The 25,707-nt window shown below is 38.1% G+C and overlaps 1 pseudogene; it reads right to left on the reverse strand.

Annotated features, from left to right (window-relative positions):
* LOC100358295 (large ribosomal subunit protein uL24-like) overlaps nt 1–25,707 on the reverse strand; it is a 61,293-nt pseudogene that overhangs the window by 19,351 nt on the left and 16,235 nt on the right.

Consider the following 25,707-nt stretch of genomic DNA (forward strand, 5'->3'; position numbering starts at 1 on the left):
TGGTCTGGTGGCTTTTATCTTTTATCTGTGTCTTTGTGGCTTAGTGAGATGTCTGCACTTTCAGTGAATACCAAGAGGTATGTGCTGACTTTGGCCAGTGTGCTCTGTTCAGTATTCCAGGGTGGGGTGAGTATCCAGGGTAAGACCTCAATTGGGTGTGGCAGCTCTCCTCTGGTTGACTGGATTGAGAGGAATAGTCACCTCTGTTGGTGAAAGCAGCTCTTCTCCTCCCAGTTGGTAATTGTCCAGGTGTTAGTCCCCAGTGTGCTCAGCTATCATCTGCACTGCTTTATGAACTGCACATTTGATCTGTGAGGTCTTTCCTGTGAGCACGGTTCCCTTTGCTATGAGCTGCTATAGGCAACCGAGGAGCTCAGAAATTGCTGTGAATTGCTCTGTCGTTGCCCAGTAACTAGCCACACTCTGCCTCCTCTTATGCAGTCGTTGTTTTCTCAGATTCAGCTCCCAGGGCTCCCTGGATCATGGGGTGCCAGTGGGGCCTCTTCGCCCCACTAGCCCATCTTGTCTATGAGAAAACTAAGGTGTCCCCAGAGACACTGTCTGTGTGTGGTTCTCCCAACCAGATTCCGTGTTGGTGGGAAAGGCAGGCTTTTCTCTCTGGTTAGATCTATGGTTCACAGGCGCCCAAAGTACCTGCACAATGTGGCCCCCACTTGCTTGCATCTCAATTGTACTGGGTGGGTAGGAGAGTCCTGCAGGTGGCACTTCCCCTCCATAGGGGCTGCTCCCCCTCCCCTCCCATTGCTGGGCAACTGGAGGCCCTCCTCCTGGGCTTCCTCTGAATTACTGTGATCCTCACAGACTGGGTAGGGGGCGACCCCAGCTATTGCTGGGTGGGTGCACATGATCTGGTGTGGGTGCCACCTGCCTGTGTCCAAAAATAGCATCTGTCCTCCCCCAGCTGACTTCGGGTCTCCACTGTAACAGGGAGAAGGGGAGGGAGAGAGAGACACACCACCATTGTTTTTTCCTGCCGCCTGTCATTGAAGATCCACATGGAACTCCAAAAGCAGTTCAATAAGCTCTCCCTCCCATTGTATCAGCTGCACCATGGGCTGATGTAGTCCCCTCTCACCTGGCTTGCATGAACAGACATCTCCTCCCCGAATCCAAGACTGCGGGTCTTCTGTTGTATTTTTGCTCTGTCAGCACAGGTCTGGATGGCCTCCACTGTTCTGGCAGGGTCTCTCACTGAAGTTCTCCCGCAACTTTATCCTGAGAGCATACTCTTTCTCCTTTTTTAAATATTAAGTTTGTCTTGTGTAAATCTGAGTGTCATGTCTCTATTCTGCCATCTTGGAATGTGATTTTATATATATATATATATAGAGAGAGAGAGAGAGAGAGAGAGGCAGAGTTGACAGTGAGAGAGAGAGAGACAGAGAGAAAGGTCTTCCTTTTCCGTTGGTTCACCCCCCCCAATGGCCACTGCAGCTGGCACACCACGCTGATCCGAAACCAGGAGCCAGGTGCTTCTCCTGGTCTCCCATGCGGGTGCAGGGCCCAAGCACTTGGGCCATCCTCCACTGCACTCCCAGGCCATAGCAGAGAGCTGGCCTGGAAGAGGAGCGGAGCCACCAGGACAGAATTCGGCTCCCCGACCGGGACTAGAACCCGGTGTTCCAATGCTGCAGGTGGAAGATTAGCCTATTGAGCCGTGGTGCCGGCCATAATAATATATTTTTAATTAACATTAAAGTCAATGGCTTAATGATCCCCTAAATAAAGAATTCAACAAGTGGTACATGGACAAAAAACATATGATGGTCGCAGTAGAAGCAGAAACAATTTTGAAAAAATTCAACATCCTTTTATTATTAAAAAATTCCTCAACAAAACAGATATGTAAAAGTGTATCTCAACAGAATATTATGAGCCCATAGCTAACATTCTACTCAATGACAAAAACTGAAAGCTTTTTCTCTATAAGCAGGAATAAAATAATAATGACCACCTTCACCACTTCTATTCAAGATAGTACTGGAATTTCACAGAAATTAAGCAAGAAAAATAAATAAAAGGCATTCAAATAGGAAATGAAGAACTGAAATCCTCACTGTTTACTGATGACATGATGTTATACGAGAGAACTTCAAAAAGTTCATGGAAAATGCATATTATTAAAAACTATATATGGATTTCAATTTTTGCACCAGAACAAACTTCACCTTTAATTCTATTTTCCATTAGGGTTAATATATTTATCCTTTCAAACACTTAACATTTGTCTTTTATATAGTGTGTTTTTCAAAAGATTCTTCTTTTCTCTCTTTTTCTTTCTTTCTCTTTCTTTTTCTTTTCTTTTTATATTTTCTTTCATAGAGTAAGAAAGAGACAGAAAGAGAGAGATCTTCTGTCTACTGCTTCACTCCCCAAATGACCACCAATATCCAGGACTAGTCCAAGCTAAAGCCCGGAGCCAAGAACTTCATCTAGATCTCCCATATGGATTGCAGGGATTCAAGTACTTGAGCCATTATCCCAGGTGCATTAGCAGAAGCTGGATCATAAGCAGAGCCTGGCCAGGACTCAAACCATTGCTCCAGTTTGGGATGCTGGTGTCATATGCAGCAGCTTAACCTGCTGTACCACATTACTGGCCCCTTAACATTTCTTTATAGTGAAAACATCAAAAATCCCATCTTCTATTATTTTAGGAGAAATATATAATAAATTAACATTATCTATCTTCACCCTGCTGTGTAATAGAACTTCAAAACGCCTTACCCCTATCAAGCTATAACCTAATATTCATCAATCAACCTTTTCCAATTCCTCCCTCCCCACTTCCCTCTCAGCCTTTGGTAAACATAGTCAAATTTTTAACTGCTAGGAGATTACCTGTTTCTTTTATTTAGGTTCCATGTATGAGTGAGGTCATGTGATATCTTTCTGTTCTTGACTTTTATCACTTACCATAATGACCTCCATTTCTATCCATGTTGTTGTAAATGACAAGATTTCATCCTTTTCATGTGAATACTATTATATTTGGTATATGTATCTTTTTATCCATTTATCAGTTGAGGGATGATTATTTCCATTTCCTAGCTATTGTGAATACTGCCACAATAAACATAGAAGTGCAAATGTCTCCTCAACAGATGGATTTCATTTCTGTGGCTCATATACCGAGAAGTGGGATTAATGGATCATATGATAGTTCTATTTTTAGTTTTTAATGGAACATCCATACTGTTGTCCATGATAGCTGTACTAATTTACATTCCCACCAACACTGCAAGTGTTCCCCTTTCTCCACAGCCTTGCCAAACTCTCTAATCTTTTGTCTTTTTTATAATAGCCAATCTTACTGGTATGAGGTGATAGCTCATTGCTATTTTGATTTGAATTTCTCTGATGATTAATGATGTTGGGTATTTTTAAATGTACCTGTTGGCCCTTTGTATATCTTCCTTAAGAGGCATCTGATTAGATCTATTGCCCATTTTTTTTTAATTGATGATGTGTTTTTTGCTGTTGAGTTGCTTGAATTCTTTAAATATTCTGCATATTAATCTCTTTGCTCTGTTGATTGTTTCCTTTGCTGTGCTACCTTAAATTTTCTACTAGTTGAAGTGAGGTTATTGAAATATTGCCCAAATCTCCTTATCAGTGATATGAAGGAAAATACTGCCATTTTTCTTAATGACATCATATGGAAGAAGGACCTAAATAGTTACAAAAATTACACTTTTCTCTGACTAGTGTCCTAAATGGATGCCAGAGGCATTGGTATTTTCATTTTCTTTTATGTTTTTCTCCTATTTTGCCTACTTTTAAAACCCTGACTTAATGCCCATGAATATTTTTTTTCATTTATGTCATTTTCTGATTATTGCATTTCATGTTTCTGAGTCCAGAGGGAATTTTTAACACAAGGTTTCATTCCAATAATAGCATACTAAACTGTTCAAAAATAATGTGATTTCTATTATAATTGTTTTGTCACTATAGATGAGAGTCTCAAAGGATTTTTAAATTTATCTTCTCTTTTAAAATATGTGAAATATATCTATATTTGTATATGTATAGAGATATATTTATGTCTTTACATATACATATGTATGCCATGTATAATTATTTTCTGTCTTCTAACTGATAAACTGAAAATATTACAATGGTGATAAACTTAAACTAACAGAAAATTGTGTCTATATTACATTCAGAGCACTATCTGAGCCTGTGTTTGCTACTCTCCTAAGGAAACTTTTTTTTAACTTTTATTTAATGAATATAAATTTCCAAAGTACAGCTTATGGATTACAATGGCTTCCCTCCCATAAAGTCCCTCCTACCCGCAACCCTCCCCTTTCCCACTCCCTCTCCCCTTCCATTCACATCAAGATTCATTTTCAATTCTCTTTATAGACAGAAGATCCGTTTAGCATACATTAAGTCAAGATTTCAACAGTTTGCTCCCACACAGAAACATAAAGTGAAAAATACTGTTTGAGCACTAGTTATAGCATTAAATCTCAATGTACAGCACACTAAGGACAAAGATCCTACATGAGGAGTATGTGCACAGTGACTCCTGTTGTTGACTTAACAAATTGACACTCTTGTTTACGGCATCAGTAATCACCCTAGGCTCTTGTCATGAGCTGCCAAGGCTATGGAAGCCTTTTGAGTTCACCGACTCTGATCATATTTAGACAAGGCCATGGTCAAGGTGGAAGTTCTCTCCTCCCTTCAGAGAAAGGTACCTCCTTCTTTGATGACCCGTTCTTTCCACTGGGATCTCACTCGCAGAGAACTTTCATTTAGGTTTTTTTTTTCCCCCAGAGTGTCTTGGCTTTCCATGCCTGAAATACTCTCATGGGCTTTTCAGCCAGATCCGCATGCCTTAAGGGCTGATTCTGAGGCCAGAGTGCTGTTTAGGACATCTGCCATTCTATGGGTCTGCTGTGTATCTCACTTCCCATGTTGGATCGTTCTTTCCCTTTTTTATTCTATCAGCTAGTATTTGCAGACACTACTCTTGTTTATGTGATCCCATTGGTTCTTAGTCCTATCATTATGATCAATTGTGAACAGAAATTGATCACTGGGACTAGTGAGATGGCATTGGTACATGCCACCTTGTTGGGATTGAATTCGAATCCCCTGGTATGTTTCTAACTCTACCATTTGAGGTAAGTCAGCTTGAGCATGTCCTGAATTGCACATATCCATTTTAGTATTTTTTTTTTGTTCTAGTACCATTGGTTGAACTCTGTAATAACACACAATTATTCTTAGGTGTTTAAATTTTAACTGAAAAGTGATCCCTGTTAGGAATTTGGAAAACATTATGCTGAATGAAATAATCCAATCCCAAAGGGACAAATACCACTTGTTCTCCCTGATAGGTGACAACTAACTGAGCACCAAAAAGGAAACCTGTTAAAGTGAAATGAACACTATGAGAAACGGTGACTTGATCAGCTCTCACCCTGACTGTTGATGAGCAACTTAATATGTTATCCCTCTTAGTATTTTTTTTTGTTTGTTCTACTTAATACTTTTGGTTGAATACTGTAATCAATGCACAATTATTCTTAAGTGCTGAAACTTACCTGAAAAGTGATTGCTGTTAAATATAAGAGTGGGAATAAGAGAGGAAACTTTTGATCTCATAGTGCTGGCCTAGGTTTTGACTTGTCACAAAAGAAATTCATATGGTAGAATTTCTATATTCACTGATTTTTAAAATACATTGATTTAAAAAAACACTATTTACCCAAAATATACTCAGTGAGGTCATACCATAAGAGTAAATATTGATAAGAAAGTTTAACATGTTTGATATATGTTGGCCAGTATAACTCTTAAGCTAATATTGAGTACTACTCAAATCTTTCGTGAAGATTTCATAATCTATTATATGTCAGTGGTTAGGGAAAAGATATAGCTCCAAGAGATATAACTCATAGATTTAGACACTTTAATAGTGATTTGTGATTTTATGACTCTAGATGACCCTAGCAAGGTAAATTACAAGCACATAGATATTAGATATCAAATCAGCTTCAGTTCTTTGTTAAAAGAAAAAAAAAGTGCTGTGGTACATTCTGTCAATGATGAATACTTTTCTTGATGAATAACATCTGTCAGAAGAACACAGTAGTAGTAAAATACTAATAAATCAGCTGTTTCGAATGTATTTTATTCTTTATTTCATTTATAAGAATGTTGTCCACATTAAGGGAGGTGATAATTCTATAGCACTCAGTATTTGTCAGACCATATGTTTCATACTGGGTTATGTTTTAAGTACCTCATTTTAAGAGGTTCTTTGGAAGACTTGAATATGTTCAACAGAAGCTGAGTGGAAATTTGAAATGATGACATAAGACTAATTAGTGAAACTTTTGAAAATATTTAGTTTGGATATCCAAACTCATAGTATGTAAGAGTTGTGTTAGCCATTCTGTCCAGGGTCCCTGAACAAATATCCCACATCAGGTGCAGAATCCTGAAGGGAACACCAATGACTAAGAAGGGGATTCTCTTTCAGTTACATACACAGAACAGTTGTGATTCATGGTATAATTGTTTAAATCCATCAAAAATATAGTCCTAAAAAGTGATAGGGGCTCATATTGAGAAGAAAATATTGACATGTATTTTATATTACTTCATATTTCAGAAATATGGACAATGTATTAAAAGAACAAAACTATATATAATATATATATAATCACTATATTGAAGACAGCTCTGATGGTTATGTTAGTTTTAAGAAGATTTTACACTGATTTAAGCTCTGTCTCATTGAATCACCACAACAATCCTTTTTGTTGATGGTATTATTATCATTTTCACATATCTGGAAACTGATGCATAGAATGTTGAATTGACTTGTCCAAGGTCACACGGCTAACAAGTAATGCAACACTGTTTGAATCCAGACAATGTAGCTCCAGAACCATATTTTTTTAACCATTAAGCTACAGTGCCTCTCCTGTTAGATTATTGGTCCCCATCACAAAAAAATTTCTTATACAATGTTCATGGTTATCTACCAAAAGTGTTACTTCCTAGACTGAGAATATGTGATAAGTGAGAGTTTTCTATTTGATTATTATGAGTCTGTGACATTGCTGAAATGTTAGTCATTAGCTCATAAGCTAAAAGTTATATATTGAAACTTTATTTTAAGCCAGATCAAAAACCCTATTTTTCCGTTTGCAATTCAGACATATTTTTCTCTACTGCTTACCAACTGGTTTTTATTTTTGACAGTACAGCCTTTTCTTGCTCAATGAAAATACCACTTGTCAGGCCATAATTGTGGCATAGCAGGTAAAGCTGGTGCCTGCGAGTTCTGCATCCCGTATGGGTGCCAGTTCTTGTCCCAACTGCTCCACTTCCTATTCAGCTTCCTGCTAATCGCCTGGCAAAAGCAGTGGAGGATGGCCCAAGTACTTGGGCCGCTGCACCCATGTGGTAGACACTGAAGAAGCATTTAGCTTCCGTTTTAGACCAGCTCAGCTCCAGCCATTGTTTACAAGTGTGCTTTCTTACAATATCCCTTTGTCTTCCATGTCTTAACTGAGGTTTCCAAAAGCAGCTGTTAAGCTAGATTCATAACATTCTTCTCCTAAAGGAATATGTTTAAATCTCATTGAGCTTTGTTACAACAAACCTTTTCCTAAATGTTGATAGACTCCCACTCTTCCAGGGGCATATCATTGAAAAGTTTTAATTTAAAAGGAGTAATGTGTCTTTCATTCCATGGCTCATTTTCAGAAAGGATACTCCATTATTTTATAGGAAGTTCACTTGTTTGGACAGGAGTTTGATGTGATCTTGGTACCACACTCAACTTTTCCTATTCACTCATTCTCAGCTGAAGATCTGCTTTCCATTTTAGTGAATATGGAAGAAGATAATTTCCACAAACTTCCACAAACAGAACACTGAGTAATGTTCTCTGATATGCAGATAGGTTTTGCACAAGGACAAGCGATATTATTGATCCTTCTAAAAATCTACCTTTAATGTACCTGCTACTAAGAAATATATTCATTTTGGTTCAGTTTTTAAAATTTATTTGAGAAGGGGCAAGAGAGAAATCCTACCTGTTTACTCATTCCCTGAATACCAGCAACAAAGCTGGAACAGGGAACTCTGGTCTCCCAAATAGATGGTAGAGACCTAAGTACTTTAGCTATGATCTGATACCTCCCAGGGCACCCATCAGCAAGAATCTGGAAGTGGGAGTGGAGACAGGACTCAATTCCAAGCATTCCAAAAGGCATGTGTGCATCCAAGCAGTGTCTTAACTGCTAGGCCAAACTCCTGACCTAAGAAGTACTATACCCTTTAACTGAACTTCAATAAAGGATGTTTAGCTTTTTATTTTTATTTCTAATTTGAAAAATTTATTTGATTTTTACTTATTTGAAAGGCAAAGAGACAGAGAGATCTTCCTCCACAGGGAATTGAATCCAGATCTCCTTATTTGTGACAAGGAGACTCAATCCAGAGTGCTTGTTTGTCACAAGTTCTCAATCACTTGAGCCATAATCTTCTGCTTCCCAATGTGTGCATTAGCAAAACCTGGACTTGGGAGTGGAGGCAGGACTCAAGCCTATGAACGCTGATATGGAAGTTGGGCATCCCAAGTGTCATCTTTATCACTGAGTCAAATGCCCACCCCTTTGTAAAAATTATTTATTCATTTGTTTGAAAGACAGAGATAGAGAATGAGTGCTCCCCTTCCTCCATCCATGGATTCATTCCCTAAATGCCCACAAAAGCCAGATCTGGGCCAGGGCCAAAGTTATTGCCAGAAATGCAATCTAGGTTTCCCATGTGGGTTGCAAGAACCCAACTACTTAAGTCATCAGTGCTGCCTCAAAGGGTCTGCCTTAGCAGGAAGTTGGAGTTAGAAGCCTGAACTTGGAATTGAATTCAGTTACTCCCATATAGGATGTGGACAACTAAAGTGCTAAGCTAATTGCTCACTCTGATATATACCTCCTTAGATTATGTATATGTTTCTAAAATTTAATAAAAGTACTTAGAGCTTATCGTTAAAAATTCATGGAATGGATACTGCCACCACTATTTTATTTAATGGAAATTCAGATACTAATAATACAATTAAGCCACTGGTTCAAATGTAAAGCTACATAATTTTCACTGGTCACCCCAAACTACTTAGGTTACTGTCTTATTTTTCATGATAATCTGCAATTATTAGCTAATAAAAAATAAAAAAAATTGCTTCATGGCTATAAATTAAAGCTACATCAAACATCACAAGAAAATTAAGTTTCAGCGGACTCCAAAGGTCGATGATAAATCTCAATTTTATTCTGGTTAAGCTGATTATAAACTTTGATGTAATAATCAGGAATTTATACTGCTTCTGTTGTTAATTAACATTATTGAAAACCAACAATGGTGATAATTATTGTGCAAAGGACAGTTCTTTGTGTATAATAGATGAACAAGGATCTGTCACTATTTCAAAAGAAGTATTTAAGCTCATTATAAGACCACAAGACCTTTTATGTGTACTTATTAGGAAACACTACTATTTGTTGCAAGTTAGCTCTCTAACTAAATAGTGAACTATCCAAGCTAATCTAAATATTTAGGAAGCATTTTTCCTGAATCAATGAGTATGATAAGGTAGGGTGAAACCTATTTTCTACTCAAACTTGGAGAAACAAGTGAGTTAAATTGTACCTAAATGACTGCTTTGTACTAATCCCAATCTTACTCTTATTATCCTTTATTATCTTGTAGGTATATACTCATAGTCACCCCACCTATAAAATAGTCACTTTGAAAATCTTGCTACCCCCTTCTATTTCCTACTACTTAACTCTATAGTGTATATAAGATAATGCATACTTTAGCATACACAGATTACACCAGAATCTAAATCTCTGTGGACATTTAAGATGAGTATCAGAAAAGTGGGTACAGTTTCTTCTAAATAGGTTAATTTGAGGAGACAGTTGTCCATCCTTCATGGTTATATCAACTATCACAATGAGTTTTGTGTTTAGACTTCTTTTATAAAAGTGATGTGAAAGCAAATGAATCTTTTTGAAAACCATGTCTAATATATGAGGATACTTCAAAAAGTTCATGGAAAATTAAATTTCAAAACATAAGTTTGTTATGGTGAAAAAATGAAATCCAAGCATTTTTCATAAATGCATTTTATGTGAAATTTTTGAAAACTTTTTATGTATAGTAAAAAGTAGATATTGCTACAAAATTACCTAAAGTTAGAATTGGAGAAAGTAGAGTGATGCACTTTTTATACTAACACAAATAATTTCATTCAAAGTTCTATAGCCTGAAATTAATCATTGGATCACATGTCAAAGACAAGGGGGATGTTTTGTTATTATTATTTTTCTTTTTAATGTATGTACTTTTGAGAATTAATGACATCTCTTAGTTAACTCATCCATGAAATATTCTTTTATGAAATAGAGATAGCATACCTGTATTAACTACATTTCAGAGTCTTTTTAAGACTTAAACAAGCTAATCTATGAAATCTTTATTTAAGATTTATTTTATTTATTTGAAAGGCAGAGTGATAGGGAGGGGGGTGATCTTCTATGCATCAGTTCATTCCTCAGCAGCCAGGATACAAACTGGCCCTCCAATATGGGATGATGGCATTGCAAGAAGTGTCTTAATACCAGCCCCCAAATAATTTATGAAACATTAAAGGGGGCAGCATTATGGTGCAACAGGTTAAGCTCTTGTTTGCAATGCCAGAGTTCCAGTTTGAGCTAATGTACCCGAGAAAGCAACAGAGAAGATGGCCTAAGTGTTTGGGCCGCTGCCACCCACAGCCTTGCCCAGCCTTAGCTGTTGCACCCAGCAGATCAAAGATCTGTTTTTCTCTCTCTCTCTCTCTGTCTCTCTCTCTCTCTTTAAAATAAATCTTCAAAATAAAAATATAATAAAAGCCTTAAGATATAAATACCTGTTTTTTTAACAGCAGATGGACTTAGGTTTTCCTCTCTTCTACAGATTGCCTTAAGATGTTAATCTTATGAAAGATGAACTAGATTATCTAAAAGTTAAGCTACTTATCCAAGCTTTTATATCCATTTATATTGTGAGACAAGTGATATCCCATGGAAGAGATAGAGGGTCATCACATTTTATAAAGGTGAGAACACATTGTAGAAACATTATATATATATTAAACAACCCCATAAGGAATTTGGAAGTATCTTCTCAAAAGTGTTGTTTTGCTTCTGAAGCACCCCTTTAACATGCTTTGAATTATTAATTGATTTTTTTAAAGATTTATTTTATTTATTTGAAAGACAGAGTTACAGAGAGAGGTAGAGACAGAGAGAGAGGTCTTCCAACCGCTGGTTTACTCCCCAGATGGCCGCAATGGCCGGAGCTGCACTGATCCTTGGCCAGGAGCCAGGAGCTTCTTCCAGGTCTCCCACCTGGGTGCAGGGACCCAAGGACTTGGGCCATCTTCCACTGTTATCTCAGGCCATATCAAAGAGCTGGATCAGAAGAGGAGAAGCCGAGACTCGAACCGGCGCCTATATGGGATTCCAGCACTTCAGGCCAGGGCGTTTGCCTGCTCCCCCACAGCTCCAGCCCCTGAATTATTAATAGATTTTTAAAAAAGGACTACCAGTAATGTGAAGCCCATTCATGCCTTTCAGAGTCTTGGAGGTTCTTGGGAATAAATGAATACACTTAGGAAAAAAGTATCCCTTTTCATAAAAGAAAGAAAATATTTTATAAAGTTTTCAATACCTATCACTTTGTAAATTGGAATATTTAATTGTTCGCCAAGATAGAGTTAATAGCAATGTGGTACATGCAAAAAGAAAAAAAAAAAACAATCATCCGATCCCCATTTCTGCATTGTAAACACATATCAATGTGGACTCAGTGGGATGAGTTATCTTATCAGGAAAAGTTTTTCACTGCTAAGAATAAGACTGGCATTGTAGCTGAGGAGAAATGATCTATTTGATTTCTTCTGATCAAGATGTCTCCCCTAGGAAAAATAACTTTACTTGGTTATTTCCAAATCATGAGCAATAAGAAATTTGGCCAATGTAGCATTCCAAGAGAGGAAGCTGCCCTTTCTGAAAAGGAAAAAGGAGCAGAATGAATGCAGACAAACTTGGAACCTCAAGCAAATGACTTATGTGATTTACGCTCCTTACAAGTTGGACAGATGACGCTCTGGAAGAATTGTCAATGGCCATCCAGTTTAAATCCCTGCCTTTCGATTAAGAAGGATTATGTTGTTATTCTAGTGTTATAGATAAGGAAGCTTTATCAAGATGTAGTTAGGATTTCAAGGTCGCAAAGTAATTGGCAGAATGTCAAACATTAAAGAAATAAACCGCTTGGTGTTTAGAGAGACCCTGAATTTAATAGAAAAATGCAGTTGAAGTTTCTGCTAACTAAGGGAAAAGTTTCCCTTCCATGGACAAACATCCTTGTACATCCTAATGTTTTCCTGGACACGTACTAGGAGCTCAGCATATGCATGTTATTAGTTCTCCGTCAAATAGTCTTTCAAGTTTGCTTACTTATGACCAACACATTTTGACCCTCCCATCTCCAGATGATTATTCGGAGTGTACTCTTCTAGTCTGGGTCTCCACAGAGGTCCCTTTCACTGCTGGCTACAAGGCAATTGTTAGAATGAATCTCTGGCCATCCTTCTAGATTGAATAAAACCAATGCTTTTGGTGTGTTAATGACTGGAGTGTGATGGTTTTGAGCCTCTGCGTCAGTCAGTCAGTCTCTCTTTTGCAAAGTGCAATTTATGTTCTGTTTGATGTTGTTGTTCAGTATGGATGACTTTTTTCTGAATATTTTTTCTTGAAATTTTACTTCAGAATAAGTTTACAAAACAAAAACTGTGAGATAGTAGCATAAATCATTCCCATATACCCCTTACTCTATTTCCCCTTTATTAGTATCTTTGTCACAATTAATGATTCATACCCAGCATGTTTCTTATATCCAAACTTCTTGAATTTCCCCTAATACTTCCAGCCACTAGTAATCAAGATTCAGTGTTCAGATTGAGTTTTCTTTTCTTTTTTTTTTTTTTAAATTTTAGTTACCACATATGAAAAAGGACACATGGTATTTGTCTTTCTATCTCTGACTTGTTTCACTCAACATGATGCCATCTAGTTTCATCCATTTTGTTGCAAATGATAGGATTTAATTCATTTTTTATACTGAAAGAGTATTACATTATATGTCTTTGTCACATTTTCTTTTTCCATTAACCTGATGATGGATTCCTTGGTTGACGCCATATTTTGGTTATTGTAAACAGTGGTGCTATAAACATGGTGGAGCAGATATCTCTTTGATACAGTGAGTTTATGCCTTTTGGGTATACCCAGTAGTGGGATTGCTGGATCATATGGCAGTTCCATTTCTCATTTATAAAGAATTCTCCATATTGTTTTTCACATCAGCTGCAGTAATTAGCATTCCCACCAACAGCGTATAAGATTTCTCCTTTGTCCACATCCTGGCCAGCATTTGTTAGACTTTTTGATAATAGTCATTCTTTTTTTTTCTTTGATAGGCAGAGTGGACAGTGAGAGAGAGAGACAGAGAGAAAGGTCTCCTTTTCCGTTGGTTCACCCCCCAAAGGCCGCTGCGGCCGGCGCGCTGCAACCGGCGCACCGCTCTGATCGATGGCAGGACCCAGGTACTTATCCTGGTCTCCGATGGGGTGCAGGGACCAAGTACTTGGGCCATCCTCCACTGCCCTCCCTGGCCACAGGAGAGAGCTGGCCTGGAAGAGGGGCAACCAGGACAGAATCCGGCGCCCCGAACGGGACTAGAACCCGGTGTGCCGGCGCCGCAAGGCGGAGGATTAGCCTAGTGAGCCGCGGCACCGGCCCGATAATAGGCATTCTTACAAGAGTGAAGTGATATCTCATTATGGTTTTGATTTACATTTCCCTGATGGCTAGCAAGAGTGAGCATGTTTTCATGTATTTTTTTTCTTACTGTATTTCTTCTTTTGAATACTATCTATTCAGTTCCTCTGCCCATTTCTTAATGGATTGGTAGTTTCATTGTTGAGTTCTTAGAGTTACTCGTATAGTTTGGATATTAATCTTTTATCAGATAAGAAGCTTGCAGATATTTTCTTCCATCTGTCTTATGTCAATTCATTCAACTGATTTTTTTTTACTGTACAGAAGTTTCTGAGTTTAATATAATCCCATATTTTTGGTTTTGTTGGCTGTATTTTTGGGTTTTTTTCCAAGAAAGCGTCACCTAAACCAGTGTATTGAATTGTTTCCCTTGTTTTCTCAAGAAATGTTGTAATTTCAAATCTTATACCTATCACACTTTGATCCACCTTGAGTTGATTTTTATATATGGTTGGAGGTAAGGATCGAATTCAATACTGTGTATAATGTCCAATTTTGCAGCATCATTTATTGCAAAGACTATCCTTTCTCTATCTTATATTCTTGGCACCTTTGTTAAAAATCAATTGGCAGCCGGCGCCGCGGCTCACTAGGCTAATCCTCAGATTTATTGCAGCTCAATTCACAATAGCTGAATTGTAGAATCAACCCAAATGCCCATCAACTGAAGACTGGATAAAAAAAATTATGGGATATGCACACCACGGAATACTACATAGCAGTAAACAAACAAACAAACAAACAGACAAAACCAAATTTGGTGATTTGCAACAAAATGGATGAAGCTGGAAAACATCATACTTAGTGAAATAAGCAGTCTCAAAGGGACAAATACCCAATGTTCTCCCTGACCTGTGATAACTAATAGAGCTCCTAAAGGGCAATCTGTAGAAGTGAAATTGACAATTTGAGAAGGAATTATATTTTTCCCTTAGCGTCACTTTGGCTATTCTGGGTCTTTTATGATTTCCTATGAATTTTAGGATTATTTTTTTTAATTCTAGAAAATAAATCATTGTTATTTTGATTTGGATTGCATTGACTCTGTAGATTGCCTTAGGTAATATTTAATGACATTAATTCTTACAATCTGTAAGGGATGTATTTGTGTCCTTGATGATTTCTCTCATCAATGTTTTAGAATTCTCATTGTAGTGATCTTTCAATTCTTTGGTTAAATTTGTTCCTAAATATTTGACTTTTTGGTGGATACTGTGAATTGACTCTATTTCTTGATTTCTTTTTCTGAAATATCATTATTGGTATCTAAAAATACTATGTTGGGGCTGATGTTCTGGCTCAGAGGGTTAAGCTGCTCTCTAGGACACCAGTATCCCATATGAGTGCCAGTTTCAGTCCCTGCTGCTCTGCTTCTGATACAGGCCCCTGCTAATGCACCTGGGAAAGTAGCAGGAAATGGCCCAAGGACTTGGGTTCCTGCCAGTCTATGTGGAAGACAGGGATGGAGTTCCAAGCTCCTGATTTCAGCCTGGCCCAGCCCCAGCCATTGTAGCTGTTTGGGGAGTGAGCTAGCAAATGGAAGATTCTCCCTTTCCCTCCCCTCCCACTCCTCCTCCACCCCCTCCCCTCCCCCTCCCTTTCCCTTTCCCTCTCCCTCTCCCTCTCCCTCTCTCTCTCCCCTTCTCTCTCTTTATCTCTGTCTTTCAAATAAATAAATAAAAGTACTTTAAATGCTATGATGGTTTTGTATCCTAAGACTTCACTGGTGTATAAAAATGTCTGTTGATTTTGTATCCTCTAACATTACTGAATGGGTTCATCAGTTCTAACAGCTTTTTGGTGGAGTGTTTAAATTTTTCATGTCCTCTGCAAGCATGGATATTTTGAATACCTCTTTTCCAATTTGATGCCCTTTGTTTCTTTATCCTCCATAATTTTTCTTGCTAATACTTCCAATACTATATTGAATAAGAGTGGTGACGTGTACATCCATGTGTTGTTCCAGATCTGAGGGGAAATGCTTTCAGCTTTTTCTTATTCATTATGATATCAGCTGTTGGTTTGCCATAAATGGCCTTTACTATTTTGAGATATGTGTCTTCTGTACTTCATGTGTTGAGAGATTTTAAACTGAAGGGATGTTGACTATTATCAAATGCTTTTTTTTTGCATCTACTGAGATTATCCTATGGTATTTGTTCTTCATTCTGTTGATGTGATTTACGATGTTTACTGATTTGCAAATAATGAACCAGTCTTATATCTCTGGGATATCTCCCACTTAATTATGATGTGTGATCTTTTTGATAGTATTGGATTTGGTTTGCTAGTGTTTGGTTGAAAATTTTTGTGCTACTTTCATTAAGGATATTAAGGATATTGGCCTGTACTTTTTTTTTTCTTTGCTAAATTTATTTATTTTTAAATTTTTTTAACTTTTATTTAATGAATATAAATTTCCAAAGTACAGCTTATGGATTACAATGGCTTCCCCCCCATAACGTCCCTCCCACCCGCAAACCTCCCATTTCCCACTCCCTCTCCCCTTCCATTCACATCATGATTCATTTTCGGTTCTCTTTATATACAGAAGATCAGTTTAGCATACATTAAGTCAAGATTTCAACAGTTTGCTCCCACACAGAAACATAAAGTGAAAAATACTGTTTGAGTACTAGTTATAGCATTAAAACTCCATGTACAGCACACTAAGGACAGAGATCCTACATGAGGAGTAAGTGCACAGTGACTCCTGTTGTTGACTTAACAAATTAACACTCTTGTTTATGGCCTCAGTAATCACCCTAGGCTCTTGTCATGAGCTGCCAAGGTTATGGAAGCCCCCTGGGTTCACTGACTGTGATCATATTTAGACAAGGCCATGGTCAAAGTGGAAGTTCTCTCCTCCCTTCAGAGAAAGGTACCTCCTTCTTTGATGACCCGTTCTTTCCACTGGGATCTCACTCGCAGAGATCTTTCATTTAGGTTTTTTTTTTTTCTTTTTCCCCAGAGTGTCTTGGCTTTCCATGCCTGAAATACTCTCATGGGCTTTTCAGCCGGATCCGCATGCCTTAAGGGCTGATTCTGAGGCCAGAGTGCTATTAGGACATTTGCCATTCTATGGGTCTGCTGTGTATCTCACTTCCCATGTTGGATCATTCTCTCCCTTTTTGATTCTATCAGCTAGTATTTGAAGACACTACTCTTGTTTATGTGATCCTTTTGGTTCTTTGTTCTATCATTATGATCAACTGTGAACAGAAATCGATCACTGGGACTAGTGAGATGGCATTGGTACATGCCACCTTGATGGGATTGAATTGGAATCCCCTGGCACGTTTCTAACTCTACCATTTGGGGCAAGTCTGCTTGAGCATGTCCCGAATTGCACATCTCTTCCCTCTCTTATTCCCACTCTTATATTTAACAGTGATCACTTTTCAGTTAAGTTTCAGCACTTAAGAAGAATTGTGTATTGATTACAGTATTCAACCAAAAGTATTAAGTAGAACAAACAAAAAAATACTAAGAGGGACAACGTATTAAGCTGTCCTATACAATGAACTTTAATTTGTGTAATGAAAAAAACATTAACCAGGAAGTTGAGGAGAAGCAGAATAGAATTCAGTCTGTAATCGTTAAGTGTAAATCTGTCACAAATATATGCTATAACCTCATTAAAAAGGAAGAGAAAAATGGTACTAAGTGGAGAAAAAGCAAGGTGCATAAAGACTATACTCTAGCTGATAAGGTTTCATGGAGATATGGGTAACAATTCTGGTGCCACGTGTATATTTACTGGGATTGAATAAACAAGTAAATGTTGGCATATGATAGGAGCCAAGCTTCTTACAGCTGGAGTGGAATGTTACAGGTAACCAAGGGATAGAGAAGGATATATTACTTTTAACTTACATGTATGTGGCTTAAAATAAATACAGGTGGATAGAAATAGAAATAATTTTAGGTATTGTATATACATTGGTCAGTACACATACATAAAATCTTAGCTCTATTATTGACATAGTCTATAAGCAATGGTATCTTAGTAGCATTGAACAAAACCAGCAACCAGATCTTGTTCCTAATACTGTTCTCCATTAAGATCCAGCGTTCTGGCCAGCACTGCTGCTCAATAGGCTAATCCTCCGCCTGCAGCGCAGGCACAACGGGTTCTAGTCCCGGTTGGGGCGCCAGATTCTGTCCCGGTTGCCCCTCTCCCAGGCCAGCCCTCTGCTATGGCTAGGGAGTGCAGTGGAGGATGGCCCAAGTGCTTGAGCTCTGCACCCGCATGGGAGACCAGGAGAAGCACCTGGCTCTTGGCTTCAGATCAGCGCTGTGCACTGGCTGCAGCGCGCCAGCCATGGCGGCCATTGGGGGGTGAACCAACGGCAAAAGGAAGACCTTTCTCTCTGTCTCTCTCTCTCACTGACCACTCTGCCTGTAAAAAAAAATTTTTAATTTAAAAAAATAAATAAAAAAAGATCCAAGGTTCTTGAAGAAATCACTGATTGTAGAACAGTGCCAGAACATAGGTAAGATCAGCCTAGAGCATTTTGGAGTGTCTGAAAGTAAGAAAGTTCTTATAAATCAAAAGTTTCAGGCATGCCAAGGAGACACAGGACCTAACTGAAAGTGTTCTCAAACATCAAAGCTGTAAAAACAGACTAATAAAGAAACAAATTTACACTGGAGTATAACCCAAGGCATAAAATAAATATTTGTAAGTGCATAGTGATATAAATAAATAATCAAATCGATAAATAAATGGGGGAAACAGAAATCTCCTATGTGGAATATGTCCAAATAATTTATGTAGATACTCTGTTTTCAAGGAGGTGGAGCAAAACAGTGGAGAAACTTCACAAATTCTCCCCCCCCAACCCCTGGTCTCAGTGTCAAGGTCAATGTTAATAGTGATACAAAGTCAACAGTGCACTTCACCTCTGATTTTTCTCCTCAAAATCCATAACTATGATTCTAACTACGAGAAAAACAAAAGACAAACCTAAACTGAGGGGCATTCTAAAAAACATATGAAAAGCATTTTTCAAAACTGTCAAGGTCACACAAAAAAAATGAAGACTGAGAAACTAGTAAATCAGTGGAGGCAAAGGAAATGGAACAAAACATAATGTGCTGTCCTATCCAAGATCCTAGAATAGGGAAAGGGCTTTGGTGGTGGTAGTGGAGCTAATACAACACAAATAATACATAGGGCATTTCATAGTAATGTAACAATGTTGAACTCTTAGTTGTAATAGATATATGAAGCTAAGTATAGGGGACACTGGGTGTAGGGTATGTAAAAAGTCTCAGCACTATCTTTGCAATTTATTTGTAAATTTAAATCCATTCTAAAATAAGATGTTTATATAAATAAAGATGTAGATAAGTGCTTTGAGGATAAGAAATACAGGAATGGGAATGGGGAGTACAGAACAAGGAAGGTCTTCAAAACTAGAGGAAACCTAAATGAAACCTAAATGAAAGATCTCCGCGAGTGAGATCCCAGTGGAAAGAACGGGTCATCAAAGAAGGAGGTACCTTTCTCTGAAGGGAGGAGAGAACTTCCACTTTGACCATGGCCTTGTCTAAAAATGATCAGAGTCAGTGAACCCAGGGGGCTTCCATAGCCTTGGCAGCTCATGACAAGAGCCTAGGGTGATTACTGATGCCATAAACAAGAGTGTCAATTTGTTAATTCAACAACAGGAGTCACTGTGCACATACTCCTCATGTAGGATCTTTGTCCTTAGTGTGCTGTACATTGAGATTTAATGCTATAACTAGTACTCAAACAGTATTTTTCACTTTATGTTTCTGTGTGGGAGCAAACTGTTGAAATCTTGACTTAATGTATGCTAAACTGATCTTCTGTATATAAAGAGAACCGAAAATGAATCATGATGTGAATGGAAGGGGAGAGGGAGTGGATAAGGGGAGGGTTGTGGGTTGGAGGGACGTTATGGGGGGGAAGTCATTGTAATCAATATTCTGTACTTTGGAAATTTATATTCATTAAATAAAAGTTAAAAAAAAGGCATAGCCATGGCTGAGGAAGATCTTCTAAGATCAATCCCATTCGCAATAGCTACAAAAACAATCAAATATCTTGGAATAAACTTAACCAAGGACGTTAAAGATCTCTATGATGAAAATTACAAAACATTAAAGAAAGAAATAGAAGAGGATACCAAGAAATAGAAAAATCTTTCATGCTCATGTATTGGAAGAATCAATATCATCAAAATGTCCATTCTCCCAAAAGCAATTTACAGATTCAACGCAATACCAATCAAAATACAGAAGACATTCTTCTCAGACCTGGAAAAATGATGCTGAAATTCATATGGAGTCACAGGAGACCTTGAATAGCTAAAGCAATCTTGTACAACAAAAACAAAGCCAGAGGCATCACAATACCAGATTTCAGGACATACTATAGGGCAGTTGTAATCAAAACAGCATGGCACTGGTACAGAAACAGATGGATAGAACAATGGAACAGAATAGAAACACCAGAAATCAATCCAAACATCTACAGCCAACTTATATTTGATCAAGGATCCAAAACCAGTCCCTGGAGTAAAGACAGTCTATTCAATAAATGGTGCTGGGAAAACTGGATTTCCACGTGCAGAAGCATGAAGCAAGACCCCTACCTTTCACCTTACACAAAAATCCACTCAACATGGATTAATCTATGACCTGACACCATCAAATTATTAGAGAGCATTGAAGAAATTCTGCAAGATATAGGTACTGGCAAAGACTTCTTGGAAAATACCCAGAAGCACAGGGAGTCAAAGCCAAAATTAACATTTGGGATTGCATCAAATTGAGAAGTTTCTGTACTTCAAAAGAAACAGTCAGGAAAGTAAAGAGGCAACCGACAGAATGGGAAAAAATATTCACAAACTATGCAACAGATAAAGGGTTGATAACCCGAATCTACAAAGAGATCAAGAAACTCCACAACACCAAAACAAACATCCCACTTAAGAGATGGGCCAAGGACCTCAATAGACATTTTTCAGAAGAGGAAATCCAAATGGCCAACAGGCACATGAATAAATGTTCAAGATCAATAGCAATCAGGAAAATGCAAATCAAAACCACAATGAGATTTCACCTCACGCCAGTGAGAATGGCTCACATTCAGAAATCTACCAACAACAGATGCTGACGAGGATGTGGGGAAAAAGGGACACTAACCCACTGCTGGTGGGAATGCAAATTGGTTAAGCCACTATGGAAGTCAGTCTGGAGATTCCTCAGAAACCTGAATATAACCCTACCATTGAACCCAGCCATTCCACTCCTTGGAACTTACCGAAAGGAAATTAAATTGGCAAACAAACAAGCTGTCTGCACATTAATGTTTATTGCAGCTCAATTCACAATAGCTAAGACCTGGAACCAACCCAAATGCCCATCAACAGTAGACTGGATAAAGAAATTATGGGACATGTACTCTATAGAATACTATACAGCAGTCAAAAACAACGAAATCTGGTCATTTGCAACAAGATGGAGGAATCTGGAACACATCATGCTGAGTGAATTAAGCCAGTCCCAAAGGGACAAATATCATATGTCCTCCCTGATCGGTGACAGCTAACTGAGCACCAAAGGGGAAACTTGTTGAAGTGAAATGGACACTATGAGAAACAGTGACTAGATCAGCTCTTGTCCTGACTGTTGATGTACAATGTAATACTTTATCCATTTTAGTATTTTCTCTTTGTTTTGTTCTAGTACCATTGGTTGAACTCTGTGATTAACACACAATTATTCTTAGGTGTTTAAATTTTAACTGAAAAGTGATCCCTGTTAAATATAAGAGTGGGAATAAGAGAGGGAGGAGATGTACAATTTGGGACATGCTCAATTGAACTTGGCCCAAATGTTGGAGTTAGAATCATGCCAGGGGAATCCCAATACAATCCCATCAAAGTGGCATGTATGAATGCCATCTCACTAGTCCAAGTGATCAATTTCAGTTCACAGTTGATCCCACTGATAGGTCTAAGAGTCAAAGGGATCACACAAACAAGTCTAGTGTCTGCTAATCCTAGCTGATAGAATCAAAAAGGGAGAGAACGATCCATCATGGGAAGCGGGATACACAGCAGACTCATAGAATGGCAGATGTCCTAAATAGCACTCTGGCCTCAGAATCAGCCCTTAAGGCATTCAGATGTGGCTGAAGAGCCCATGAGAGTATTTCAGGCATGGAAAGCCAAGACACACTGGAAAAAAAAGAGGAAGACCTAAATGGAATATCTCTGCGAGTGAGATCCCAGTGGAAAGAACGGGCAATCAAAGAAGGAGGTACCTTTCTCTGAAGGGAGGAGAGAACTTCCACTTTGACTACGACCCTGTTGGAATAAGATCGAAGTCAGAGAACTCAGAAGGCTTCCATAGCCTTGGCAATTCATGACTAGAGCCTAGGAGGATTACTGACGCCATAAACAAGAGTGTCAAATTGTTAAGTCAACAACAGGAGTCACTGTGTACTTACTTCTCATGTGGGATCTGTCCTTAATGTGTTGTCCAATGTGAAGAAATGCTATAATTAGTACTGAAACAGTATTTTACACTTTATGTTTCTGTGTGGGTGCAAACTGATGAAATCTTTACTTAATATATACTGAATTGATCTTCTGTATATAAAGAGAATCGAAAATGAATCTTGATGTGAATGGAATGGGAGAGGGAGTGGGAGATGTGAGGGGTGTGATTGGGAGGGAAATTATGGGGGGGCAAAAAAAGAAAAAAAAAGGCATAGCGTCATGTGTCTACTAATACAGTATGATACATATTAGTCTCACCAACCTAAGATATCCTATGTTTTCCTTACTACTACTTCCTTAAGCACCTGGAATCCACTGGATCATCTTCTGTCTTTATAGTTTTGCATTTTCTTCAGTATGTTTTGTAAATGGAATCCTCTAGGATCTGGTCTTATAAATCTGATTTCTTTCACTTAAGAAACTATATTTATCATTCAACTATCTTGTGTTTAAATTAAATTATTCCTTTTTAAAATATTTTATGTTTTTATTTGAAAGTCTGAGTTGAAAGGGGTGGGGGAGAGATTGATTGTCCATCTGCTAGTTCACTTAACAGATGGCTGCAACATCAGGGCTGAGCAAGATCAAAGCCAGGAACCAGGAGCTTCATCAGGGTCTCCTACATGGATGGCAGGGGCCCAAACACTTGAACCATTTTCCACTTCTTTTCCCAGCCATTAGCAGAGAGCTGGATTTGAAGTGGAGCAGCTGGGACACAAACTAGCACTCACCTGGGATGCCAGCATCCCAGGCGACAGCTTTACCCACTACAGCACAGCACCAACTCCAAGCTTATTAATTTTTATCTCAGGATATTATGGAGGTACCAAAATTTGATTATCATTTCACCTATTGAAGGACATCTTGTTTTACTCCATTTTTTGTTGATTATTATTTAGGTCACTGTAAAGGAGCTTATACAGGTATGTCCGAAGACATAAATTTTGAAATCAGTTGGATGAATACCAACTAGGAATGTGATTGCTGATTCCATAGTAGGACTATGTTTAACTGTATAAGACACCCTTTTAAACTGTCTTCCAGAGTGACTACATCCCTACTGTTTTATATTCCCTGCAGCACAGAATGAATTCCTCTTTTCTCTTCATCTATGGTCCTATGTTTTCACCAATGGTATTCTGTTATGATTATTGTAGCCTTTATAGTAAGTTTTTGAATTAAGTGGAGTGAGTCCTCAAACTTTGTTCTTCTTCCATATAAATTTTGGAACCAATTTGTAATGTCAGCAAAATAATTTTATATAATATTCAGGGAGATTGTGTTGAATGTATACATGAAGTTAGAAAGAATTTATATCTTAACCTTAACAATATTGAGTTTTCCAATACAAGAATATGAACTCAGTCCACTAACTCACATTTAAATATGCCTTTAATTTTATCAGTGTTTTGTAGTTTCCCACATATATATACTGTTCATATTTTGTTTATTTCATATCTAAATATGTTGATGTTATAATAAATTTTGTTTGTTTTTAAATTTTAAATTCATTTTGTTCATTGCTGATATAGGTGAAAGTTATTGAATTTTGCACATTATTTGTAACTTCTATTGTTGTCAAGCTTGCTATTAGTTCCAGGAGATATTTTTTACCTGTAGGTTTTTTGGCATTTTCTCCATAGACATATATTTCATTAGCAAATAAAGACAGTTTTATTTACTTCTTTCCAATATGTGTGACTTACTGTTTCTGTTGCCTTTTTGCACTTGCCTTGAGTCTGATCTAAAGGAGAAAATATTCAGCCTCTCACAATTAAGCATTATGTTAGTTGTAAGTTTTTCATATTTACCCTTTATTATGAAAGAAAGTTCTCTTCTACTTCAAGGTTTTTGAGAATTTTTATTATGAGTGGGTATTCCATGTGATTGAATTATTTTCTGCATCTACTGATATGCTCATGTAATTTTTCTTCCATAGCTTAACATGGTGAAATTGATTGCTTTATAGAGATTAAACCAGTATTGCATCCTTAGTTGAAGCCTATATGGCTTTGGTACATAATTTTAAAAATATATTGCTGGGGCTGGTGCTGCAGCACAGCCAGTTAAAGCCACCATCTTCAGCACTGACATCCCATATGGGTGCCGGTTTGAGTTCCAGCTGCCCCACTTCCTATCCAGCTCCTTGCTAATGTGCCTGGGAAGGCAATGGAGTATGGATCAAAGTACTGGGGTCCCCGCATCCATGTGGGAGACCCCAGAGAAACTCCTGTATCCTGGCTTCAGCCTAGCCCAACTCTGGCCATTGCAGCCATTTGGGGAGTGAAACAGGATGGAAGACCCCCCCCCCATAATTCTAAGTTATAAATAAATAAATAAGTAATTTGGCAACATTTTACTGAAATTTTTTATATCTGTGTTCATGAGTGATGATAGTTTATTGTTTCCTTTTCTTCCATGGCTTCCTTTGGTTTTGTATGTGGTTGATACTAGCTGCATGCAATGAGCAGGGGAGTAGCCCTTCCTTTTATATTTACTGGAAGAGAGTGTACTAGATGCATTTGCTCCTTAAATGTGTGTCAGTTTTATTTTCTTAATCAATTCTGTTTTCTTATAACAAAATACTTGAAACTGGATAATTTATAAAGAAGAGAAATGTATTTTCTCCCAGTTCTTGGGCCTGGGAAGTCCAAGATCAAAATACTGGTAGGTTTGGTTGTCTGGTGAGGATCTGATCTTTGGAGCCTTAAGTGGTACCTTAAATGTTGCATCCTATGGAGAGGAGGAACGCTGTATCTTCACAGGGTAGGAGGTGGAAGGGCAGAAGGGACAAACTTTCTCCATTAAGTCTCTCTCTCTCTCTCTCTCTCAGATTTATTTATTTGAAAAGCAGAAGCACACACAGAGAGACAGGGATCTTCCTTCTGCTGATTCACTCCTCAAATGGTCCTACTCGGGAACTCCATCTGGGTCTCCCACATGGGTGGCAGGGATCCAAGCACTTGGGCCATCTTCAGCTGCTTTCCCAAATATATTTGCAGGGGACTGGAACAGAAGTGGAGCAGCCAGGACTCTAACCAACAGCTCATAGGTCATACTGGTGTCACAGGTGGGGCACAACTCACTGTGCCACAAAGTTAGACCCCTTTATGTTCTTTTAAAAGTTCCATTAGGGGCCCAGCACTGTGGCGCAGTAGATTAATCCTCCACCTGTGGTGCCTGCATCCCATGTAGGCACTGATTCTAGTCCTAGC

The sequence above is a fragment of the Oryctolagus cuniculus genome, chromosome X (assembly GCF_964237555.1).
Source record: "Oryctolagus cuniculus chromosome X, mOryCun1.1, whole genome shotgun sequence".
Taxonomy (NCBI): Eukaryota; Metazoa; Chordata; class Mammalia; order Lagomorpha; family Leporidae; genus Oryctolagus; species Oryctolagus cuniculus.